The 10,409-nt window shown below is 49.7% G+C and overlaps 1 pseudogene; it reads right to left on the bottom strand.

Moving 5' to 3' along the window:
• Window positions 1-307: 307 nt before the first annotated feature.
• LOC137786404 (piggyBac transposable element-derived protein 4-like) lies at window positions 308-10,117 on the bottom strand (annotated as a pseudogene).
• Between the last annotated feature and the right edge of the window lie 292 nt (window positions 10,118-10,409).

The raw sequence follows: 10,409 nt of genomic DNA, 5'->3' as shown, positions 1-10,409 counted from the left end.
CAACTTTCATCAGGGGAGTCGTGCGCCACCGTGGACTCGATAACTTTCGTTAGGGGAGTGTGAGGCACCGTGGGCTCGAGAAGCCTCATTGAGATTGTAAGTCTCAATGTGTTGTTCCTAAGCTGATGTTTATCTATCGCTGTATGTACTTCACATCAATAAAAAAACAGTGAACAAACATTACTTTCGTATGTCTTTATTCGTTACTCTCATCACAAATTTAGCCTAACTCGCAGGGAAGGGAGAATCTGTGGCCGGGAGCATCGAGACACGTCTCGATTAGAATAGATGTTCCCCAAAGGCCGGTTTATTTCGCACACGTCGGGCAGTACGTCAGCGAGCAGCCCTTGCAGATGTACTTGTTGCACCCGTTGCACACGGTGTAAGTTTTACAGTCCTTCTTGGGCGGGCAGATCTCACACCTCTTTCGCTTACTCGCAGCCCCGCGTGGCGGCGGCGTCCTCAGGCCCGTCGCTGGCCCCGGCCCCCTCACTCCGCACGGCTTTCAAGATGGCGGCGGATGCCTCCATGCGGGGCGGATGCTCCCGTCTCTCCATGAACGGAGCCACGAGAGCCCTTCCCAGCCGCTCGAGAAACACCCTCCTCTTGTTCCGCTTGCCGCAAGCCGGGGTTGAGCTCTCTCCACACGACAAAGGCGTTGTAGGCGGACACGTCGAGGACGTTGTGGAAGATGACCAGGGGCCAGTGCGCGGTCATCCTCCGGCAGCTGTACGTCCCGGTCACCTTGTCGAGGTTGTCCACGCCGCCCTTGTTGCGTTTGTAGTCGAGGACGATGACGGGCTTGGCGTCCGGGCGATCGCTGACGTCTCCCCGCGCGTGTCGCGTGCTCAGGAGCAGCACGCTCCTGCCCTTCTTCGGGAGTTAGGAGACGAGCGTGGCGGCGGGCGCGAAGGCGAACCTCGACGACGGGACGGCTCTCCACTGGGTCGCAAGCAGCTCGGCTGGGAGTTCTCGCCTGTTTTTTCTAACCATGCCCACCACGGTGTCTTCCCGGAGCAGGAGCCGCCGTCCGAATTCGTAGGAGGTGAAGAAATTGTCGCACGTGACGTTGCGCCCGTCAGTCCCTCGGTCACGTCGAGGGCGACCCGCAGTCCCAGGTCCTTCTCCGGGCGTCCGCCGCCGCTCGGCTTTCCCGTGTAGACTTGCAGCTTCCAAGCGTAGCTGGATTTGGCGTCGCAGGCGACCCAGGATTTGATCCCGTACTTTGCGGGCTTGCTGGGCATGTACTGGCGGAAAGGACAGCGGCCTGTTGTTTGGGCAGAAAGGAGACGAGAGGATAGCGCAGAGGTGACGAGAGGAGACGAGAGGAGACGATAGCGCAGAGAGGAGAGCGGCGGCGATGAGAGGAGACGAGAATCTCGCTACGACGACGCCGACGGACGGGATATACGTGACGCTAGAAGCGCGTCCGTGGTGTTACGTGTGCGGGCGCACGCCCCAGAACCACAGCTTGCAGTGCTACTGGAGAATGAAAGAGCTCGCGGGGGAGCTCGAACGCTACTTCGGTCGTCTGCATTTCAAACCGTGATCGTCTGTCGGACACATTTGTGTGTGTGTGTGTGTGCGTGTGTGTGTGTGTGTGTGTTCTGCGTTGTTGCTTGTAACACTGGAGGTGATGACTAAATAAAATTTAAAAAAACAATACAATGCAACTGTCTTGTCATTTCTTTATTTTTATTTTTTTTATTTTTTTACATTTGGCATACGGGATTTGACTTTTAATACAATGTAAAACGCGGGTCATTTTGACCCGAGGACGAGGCCCAGGGCTCGCTAAAACTTGAGGGTCATTCTGACACCGGGGACGGGGCCAGGAGCTTGTCGATAAACGCGGGTCATTCTGACCCCAGGGACGACAGCGGCGAGGGGAGGGCTCGGTGATGAACGCGGGTCATTTAGATCTCAGGGATGGAGCCAGGAGATCGGCGATAAACGTGGGTCATTATGACACCGGGGACCATGGCAAGGGGAGGACTCGGTGATGAACGCGGGTCATTTAGACCCCAGGGACGAGGCCAGGAGCTCGGCGATAAACGCAGGTCATTCTGACCCCAGGGATGGGGCCGGGAGCTCCGTGATGAACGCGTGTCATTCTGACCCCAGGGACGGGGCTAGGAGCTCGGTGATAAACGCGGGTCATTTAGACCCCAGGGACGAGGCCGGGAGCTCCATGATGAACGCGTGTCATTATGACCCCCAGGGACGAGGCCAGGACATCGGCGATAAACGCGGGTCATTATGACCCCAGGGACTCTACTGCCTGAAAGCTTTATTTCCTCATTTTTATGCTCTTAAAAGATGTTTAAGGCGTTTCAAAACTAGATTTTCTTAAAAAAATCTTTTTAAAATTATTATTTTCATCAAGAAAGTATTTCAGAATACCCGAGTTCAAAGTTCAGTACAAGTTGTATTATCTTCCCATCAATACTATATTTTTTATCACTCTACTGCCTGAAAGCTTTATTGCTTGATTGTTATGCTCTTAACAGCTTTTCAGTCTGAACAGAGATCAAAACTAGATTTTCCTAAAGAATCAATTTCTTTTTAATTTTCATCAAGAAAGTGTCTCAGAACACCCGAGTTACAAGTTCAATACATGTTGTATATTCCCATGAATACCTGATGTTTTTATCACTCTACTGCCTGACAGCTTTATTTCCTCATATTTATGCTCTTAAAAGACGTTTCATGCTGAACAGAGATCAAAACTAGATTTTTCTAAAGAATCAATTTTTAAAAAATTTTGAACAAGAAATTGTCACAGAACACCTAGGTTACAAGTTGTATGATCAGGCTGAACAGAGCTCAAAACTAGATTTTCCTAAAGAATATTTTTTTTGTTATTATTTTCATCAAGAAAATTGTTTCAGAACACCCCAGTTAAAAGTTCAGTACAAGTTGTATTATCTTCCCATCAATACTATATTTTTTATCACTCTACTGCCTGAAAGCTTTATTTCCTCATTTTTATGCTCTTAGCGGCGTTTCAGGCTGAACAGAGTTGAAAACTAGATTTTCTTAAAGATTTTTTATTTTTTATTTCTATCAAACAAAGTGTTAAAACTAGATTTTCCCAAAAAATCATTTTTTTAAATTATTTTCTTCAAGAAAGCGCCTGCAGTAGGAGTTGCGTTCATATCCTCGGTATTAAGTCAGACACGTGGGTGTTGGCCTCTGCCAGGGCTGCCCTTTATCATTGTGTAACAACTGACCGAAAACCGGGCCCTAAAGATCCATGTGGCAGTGGGTGGCTTCAAGACACGAAAGGAACAGTTCAAAGAATATAACATTTATTGCAGCATTTAAACAGATCATAAAAACACGGGACGTCCCAACACATCTAAAAAAAAAACAACCAAAGGTATATGTGTTAATATCCTTGAAGACCGCCAATATAAGAACTAAACGTCCAAAACAAAAGCCAAACAGCACAACACAATGCAAAACAAAAGCAAAATAAAACAAAACCATGCAGCACAAAATAATGCAAACAAAAGCAAACAAAACAAAACCATGAATATAAAGAAATAAAATAACTCAAACAAAACAGCAGCGGCAGCGAGAGTCAACAGCCATGCAAGCTTTTCGAGGAACCAGGAATCCCTGTCGTTGGACCGAAACCTGGGAGTCAAAGAGAAAGCACAAGGTGAACACTATAACAAATGGGCCTCAATTTAGTGATCCTAAGTCCAACCTTACTGAAGCCTGGGAGCCAGAGACAGAAAGGAGGCATCTCATGGTGGTTCCTTATGTACTGGCCTAGACTAATTACAAACCGGGAAGTGGGAGGGGCTAGGGCTTACTCGGTCCTACGGTGGCTCACGACGGACATTTCATGAGCCTGCTACATTCTGTCCCAGGTTTTTTTTAAATTGGTGGCCCGACAATATACCAACTTCTAAAAAAAACCCGAGTAGACATACTAGAGCCAAGTATCTGGGAATGTGTAGCCCCGTCAGCACACTTCCCTCTACCGTCACTGGCAAATGGTGAGGATTTGAGTGTTTACCAGCTGTCTTATGAGTAGACTTTCTTCCCACCGCAGGACAGAGGGGTGGACAGGAACTAGTAGAAGCCTCAGGCGAAACTGCCGGAGGCGCTACAGAATGAAATACCAAGTCGACTTCAGGTGGGGCTTGTACTGTGACAGGCCGGGGGTCCTTTGGTCCGGTTGCACATCCGACTGCCATCCACTGGTCACGCTCGCCTGTGTCCAGGCTTGTCGTAGCCGGGTCAGGTTCAACTATGGGAACAGGGTGACAACCAGGGATCAACACAGGTTTGAGCATAGAACGATGCACGTGACATACCTCTGTCAGCCTATGTTGTGGGGCAACAGCATACACTGCACCTCCTTTCTTGGGGGATCTCACCACCTGAAACACTTCAGGGTTCTAGGCATCCTGGATTTTGTTCCTTCCTCTATGCGAGTAGTCCCGAAGGTAGATGGGTTATCCTGCTTGCAACGCTTCCTCCTGAGCCCTTTGGTCTGCCCTCGCTTTTCGCTGGGCTGCAGCCTGCCTCATCCTTTCCCGGGCACTCTCCACTGCCACCTGCAGTCGTCGCTAATGTTCCTGGACCCAGTTGCAGACTTCACCCGCTGTTGGCTCTTCCACGTGGCCCAGCAGGAAATCAATGGGCAGCTGAGGTTCACGTCCAAACATTAACAGGAAGGGGGACTGACCTGTAGTTTGGTGGGGTGTGGTATTGTAGCTGAACAAGACCTGTTGGAGATACTCCGGCCATCTGTGCTTCTGTTCAGCCGACAAGGTGCGAAGGAGGTCATGTAGGGTCCTGTTAAAATGCTCCCACTGGCCATTACCATGTGGGTGATAGGGGGTGGTCCTAGACTTCTTAATGCCGTACAACTCACACAATTGTTGAACTATTGTGCTTTCGAAACTGCGCCCCTGGTCGGAATGCAGTCGAGCTGGGACCCCGAATTTGTAGAATCACTCCTTAGTTAGTACATCTGCCACTGTAGAGGCTCGTTGATCTCTGGTTGGGACAACCTGGGTAAACTTGGAGAAAACATCAGTCAACACCAACACTTGTTCCCTCCCATCTCTGGCAGACTCCAGCAATGAGAAATCAATGGCCAGGATTTCATTAGGTCTGGAGGCTAGCAAATGGCCCATAGGAGCTTGAACATGTGGTTGTGTCTTCTTCGCAACACTGCATCTCCCACATGTTTGGCACCAGTCTTTGATCATTTTCCCCATTCCCGGCCAATAGCACCTTTGTCAAATGAGCTCTGTGGTGCGCTCGATACCTTGGTGACCATCGTGGCTGTGCAGCTGCTGGAACACTTCTTCCCTCAGGCTCTCTGGAAGCAACAGCTGGTGGACACACTCTCCCCCTTCAGGCCACTAGTAAGTCCTGTACAGAAGTCCACTTCTCATGTTGAGACGGACGGTCCCACTGGCGCAGCAACCCCAGCGTTGCAGGATGGAGTCTGTGTCTTTCTTCAGGCCTAGCGTCCGCTATTGCTGGTATAAAAAAAACAGAACAGCGCTAATGGCCGGGTCAGCTCCTTGCAGTGCCCTCAGGTCATCGGTCGATCGCTCTGGAACAGCAGAGATAGCATATTGGGCAATTTCCGCCACAGTCACAACAGTTCCTTGTATGGTGCCTGGCACAGAGATCCCGGGGCGGACCGGGATGGCGGCTGCTTCGTCATGAGACGGCTGTTTCCTAGACAGGGCATCTGCATTTTGGTTGCTACGTCCCGGGCGGTACCGCACGGTGTAGTCAAAGACTGCCAGCCCGGCCACCCAGCGCTGTTCTGTAGCCCCCAATTTAGCTGTGCTTATATGACTAAGTGGGTTGTTATCAGTCCATACCGTACACTTGTGGCCCAGCAAATACTCACGGAACTTCTGTGTCATTGTCCACTTTATGGCCAGAAACTCGAGTTTCATGGAGCTGTAATTTTTCTCTGCCGGGTGAAGGCTCCGGCTAGCATAGGCAATGGGTCTAACATTGCCCTCCTGCTCCTGAGAAAGTATTGCCCCCAGACCATCATGACTGGCGTCCACTTCTAAAATAAAAGGAAGGTGAAAGTTAGCATAAGCCAATACAGGTGAAGACACCATCCTTGCCTTTAGCTCTCTGCAGCGGTCTTCACACTGGGGGGTCCAGGCATCCCTCAGGGCAACTCCCTGGCCTCGGCGGTTTTTCTTTCCTGTCAGATCAGCAACCACTTTGTGGAGGGGTGAAGCCAGCTTGGCAAACCCCTCGACGAAACGTCTATAGTAGCTGGCAAAGCCCAGGAATGACCAGAGTTCCGGGACAGTACCTGGGGGTCGCCCAGTCAGCCACCACAGCAATCTTTCTGGGATCTGTAGAGACACCGGCAGAAGACACTACATGCCCCAAGTATTGTATCTCTTGTTGAAAGAAATGGCACTTCTCAAGTTTAGCTTTTAACCCCCACACCCCTCTGGAATCGACCCCAAAACTAGGTCGAGGCGACTGAGGTGCTCATCTACTGTGGAGGAAAACCCAACAACATCATTGAGGTACAGCAGCAGAGAACGGCAGTGTTGGTCGCCAAACATCCTCTCCATCAGCCGCTGAAATGTACTGGGAGCATTGCATAAGCCAAATGGCATTTTTTGGAACTCAAATAGTCCAAAGGGGGTGACAAAAGCTGTTTTCATCTAGTCCCGCTTCGTGACTGGAACCTGATGGTAGCCACGAGCCAAGTCAATGGTAGAGAACCATTTGGCTCCAGACAGGGCGTCCAAGGACTCCTCAATCCGTGGTAGGGGAAAGGCGTCCTTCCGTCTTTTGCCATTTAACAGTCTGTAGTCCACGCATAGTCTTAGGCTACCATCCTTCTCCCTCACCAGGACAATAGGAGAGGCGTAGGGGCTACAGCTTTCCCGGATAGCCCGACTGTCTAACAATTGACGTATGTGGGCCCTAACCTCGTTATAGTCAGAGGGGGGGAGTCGCCTGTACCTCTGCCTGATTGGAACACAGTCAAGTAAGGGGATGTCATGCGTCTCGAGATTAGTGCAACCAAGGTCCAGGTCAGAGGCTGCGAACACAGTCTCACATTCAAGGAGCAAAGATCTAACCTTTCTCTGGTCTAGCTCGGAAAGTGCAGACAAATCCATAGCTTCGAGTTGCGCTCTGACGGGGCTGACCTGAATTTCTTGACTGGAAAGCGTAGCCATAACCCCACCCGACTCATGCTCCACATTGAGATCCCCTCTCGCAAACTTACAATCTGAGCCTGACTCAAATGCCCTATGGGGCGACGCACATATAGAAGGACATCCGTCTCACCAATATTTATTACCGGCACATACACTGTACCTTTAGTCACTGTGACCATTGCTGCAGAGATCAGCACACACTCAGGGAGGGACCGGCCATCTTCAAGAGGCTCAATCAATGTGGCGCCTGCGTCTCACTAAAGTGAGAAGAACATGTAGCAGTAACCCACTTAACTGAACCTTTAAGTATCGTAATGGGACGCCTACCTCTCACTCGGGCCAATCCTGTCTTTGCGGGAGTTAGGTGAGACTGAGCATGATGGCAATGTTGTAACGCCTGCTGCCACAAAGGAGGGCCTGTTGCACTATGGGGAGGTCAAAGAGGTCAGGGCCATGTTGACTGAACAATTGTCGATAGCACTCCCTAATTACATTCATGCCTAGGACACCGGAAGTGGCTGCGGGGGCATTTTGGCCTGGGGGATCCTTGATGACCAGAATACCTCGCTGTGGTACGATCTTGCCGACAACTGTATCATTCAATTTTAAATAGCCCACATAGGGAATTTCTAACCCATTGGCAGGACTTAGGAGCGGTCTGGAAATGCTGAAGGAAGAAACCTTCAACAATAGTTGTCACCATAGAACCTGTATCTAGTAGTAGGTTAACCGATAAAAAAGATTTGCATATAGTCTCCTAGACTGTTACCTTAGGAAAAGGCGCGACCAAATTAGGGGTCACAGTCTGGGCAGCTGGTCTCTGTGCATCTGAGCCAGTGTCCTCCCCTCCTGATGTTTGACTCTTCACATCAGGGGGAAGAAGTTTCCCGCCTCCTGAGCAGCAAATGTCACTGCTGTGGGATGAGAGGGCCTGGACTGTTGAACCTGGGAGTCAATACGTTCACCCTGGCATAGTGGCCTGGTTTTTGGCACCGCCTACATATCACTGTATTTGGGCGTGTTGGTTTAGCGTGGGGCCTGGAGGCCACCTGTAGTGCTACCAGGCCCTATGTCAATTGGTTTAGCTGTTCTTGTTGTTTCTGTAGCATGTGCCTTAACTCCGCCATTTCTGCGTTACCAAAGCTAGTAGGTGCCTTAACCTCTGAACATTGCATGGCACTAAGGGAAGGGACTGAATAACTCCTATCACTAGGCTCCTCAGGTCGACCCTTCCGTTCCCAACGAATTGCCTCTGCCCTGATATCCAAAAGAGTGTAACCAGGGTGTTGCCGTATGGCTCGTTTTAACTCCCTGCGAAGATCAGCATCAATAACATGTTCCACAAACTGATCTCTAAGGAGAGTGGGGGCACTGCTCATTCCTCTTGGAGCATAACGTTCAACCTTTTCCATGAGACAGTACAAAGCATGGGAAAATTCTTGCAATGATTCCCCTTCCTGCTGTTTCCTAGCAAAACAACTGTGCTGCAAAGCAACATAAGATTTGGCACAACCATACAAATCTTGGAGAATAGTATAGATTTTCCTGGGGTCCTCCCTATTTGCTCTAGGCCGGTACCTAATCTCATCTTTTGCTTCCCCGTCTAGATGATCATCTATAAAATAAGCTTGATCAACTGGTGGTAGCTGCCTGGTCCTGAAAGTAGCCCTTATCTCTTCAATCCAATCCTCTACTAGAATTCCAGACGTTCCCCTAAAGGTTGGACATTTTTCGCTCCCTAGGGATATACAGCAAACGTTCAACAGGGAAACGATCGTTGGGAACATGGTGTTGTGAACTTACGGGACTATCGGGATCTGGCTCGGGTGAATGGGCTCCTGCTAGCTCCTGCAGCAGCTGCTCCTTTTCAGGTCGCAGCTGCTGAACCAAGTCTGTCAATTCTGCTCACTGGCTATGGCTAAAATAAAGGTAAATCAGCAAAGGCACCGTCAATAGAAGCACTTTAACTTAGTCAGGAGAACCCAAGGCAGGGCAGCAGGAATCATTCAGCCAGTCCCTCAATGTGCACACTGCTGTTTTGTTCAAACAAAAATAAAAAATCAACAAACTAGTTATGAATAGAAAAACAAAATCAAATCCTTATCTCGTAAGCCCACCAAAACCACCACTGGACCCTGCCAACAACGCCAAAATGTAACCACGGGCCGAAAACCGGGCCCTGAAGATCCATGTGGCAGTGGGTGGCTTCAAGACACGAAAGGAACAGTTCAAAGAATATAACATTTATTGCAGCACTTAAACAGATCATAAAAACACGGGACATCCCAACACATCTAAAAAAAACAACCAAAGGTATATGTCTTAATATCCTTGTAGGCAGCCAACCAAGAACTAAGAACTAAACGTGCAAAACAAAACAGCACACCACAATGCAAAATAAAACAAAACCATGCAGCACAAAATAATGCAAACAAAAGCAAACATAACAAAACCATGAATATAAATAAATAAAATAAATCAAACAAAACAGCAGCGGCAGCACGAGTCAACAGCCATGCAAGCTTTTCGAGGAACCAGGAATCCCTGTAGTTGGATCGAAACCTGGGAGTCAAAGAGAGAGCACAAGGTGAACGCTATAGCAAATGGGCCTCAATTTAGTGATCCTAAGTCCAACCTTACCAAAGCCTGGGAGCGAGAGAGAGAAAGGAGGCATCCCATGGTGGTTGCTTATGTACCGGTCTAGACTAATTACAAACCAGGACCGTCGGCCCTACGGTGGCTCACGGCGGACATTTCATGAGACTGCTACAAGTGACCCTGTTCGTGACTTTCACGGACAGGATTTCTAGGCGCAGCCGGGGGCGGAGGAAATCAGATTCGGGGGCCTCGGGATCGCCTCTTTGCTGTTTGTAGATGATGTGGTCCTGTTTGCCTGATTGGACCGTGACCTCCAGCATTCGCTGGGGCATTTTGCAGCCGAGTGTGAAGCGACAGGGATGAGAGTTAGCGCCTCCAAATCTGAGGCCATGGTTCTCTGCCGGAAACCGGTGGATTGCTCCCTCCAGGTGGGGACAACATGCCTGCCCCAAGCAAAGGGGTTCAAGTACCTCAGGGTCTTGTTCACGAGTGAGGGTAAGGTGGAGTGAGAGATCGACAGGCGGATCGGTGCGGCTGCAGCAGTAATACAGGCGCTGTACCGGTCCGTCTTGGTGAAGAGGGAGCTGAGTCGGAAGGCAAAGCTCTCCATTTACTGGTTGGTCT

The sequence above is a fragment of the Clinocottus analis genome, unplaced genomic scaffold (genome assembly GCF_023055335.1).
Source record: "Clinocottus analis isolate CAN_PGR_092001 unplaced genomic scaffold, fCliAna1.0.p SCAF_16, whole genome shotgun sequence".
NCBI lineage: Eukaryota > Metazoa > Chordata > Actinopteri > Perciformes > Cottidae > Clinocottus > Clinocottus analis.
Note: the sequence above shows the minus strand (reverse complement) of the source record. Positions and strands in the feature narration are given on the sequence as shown.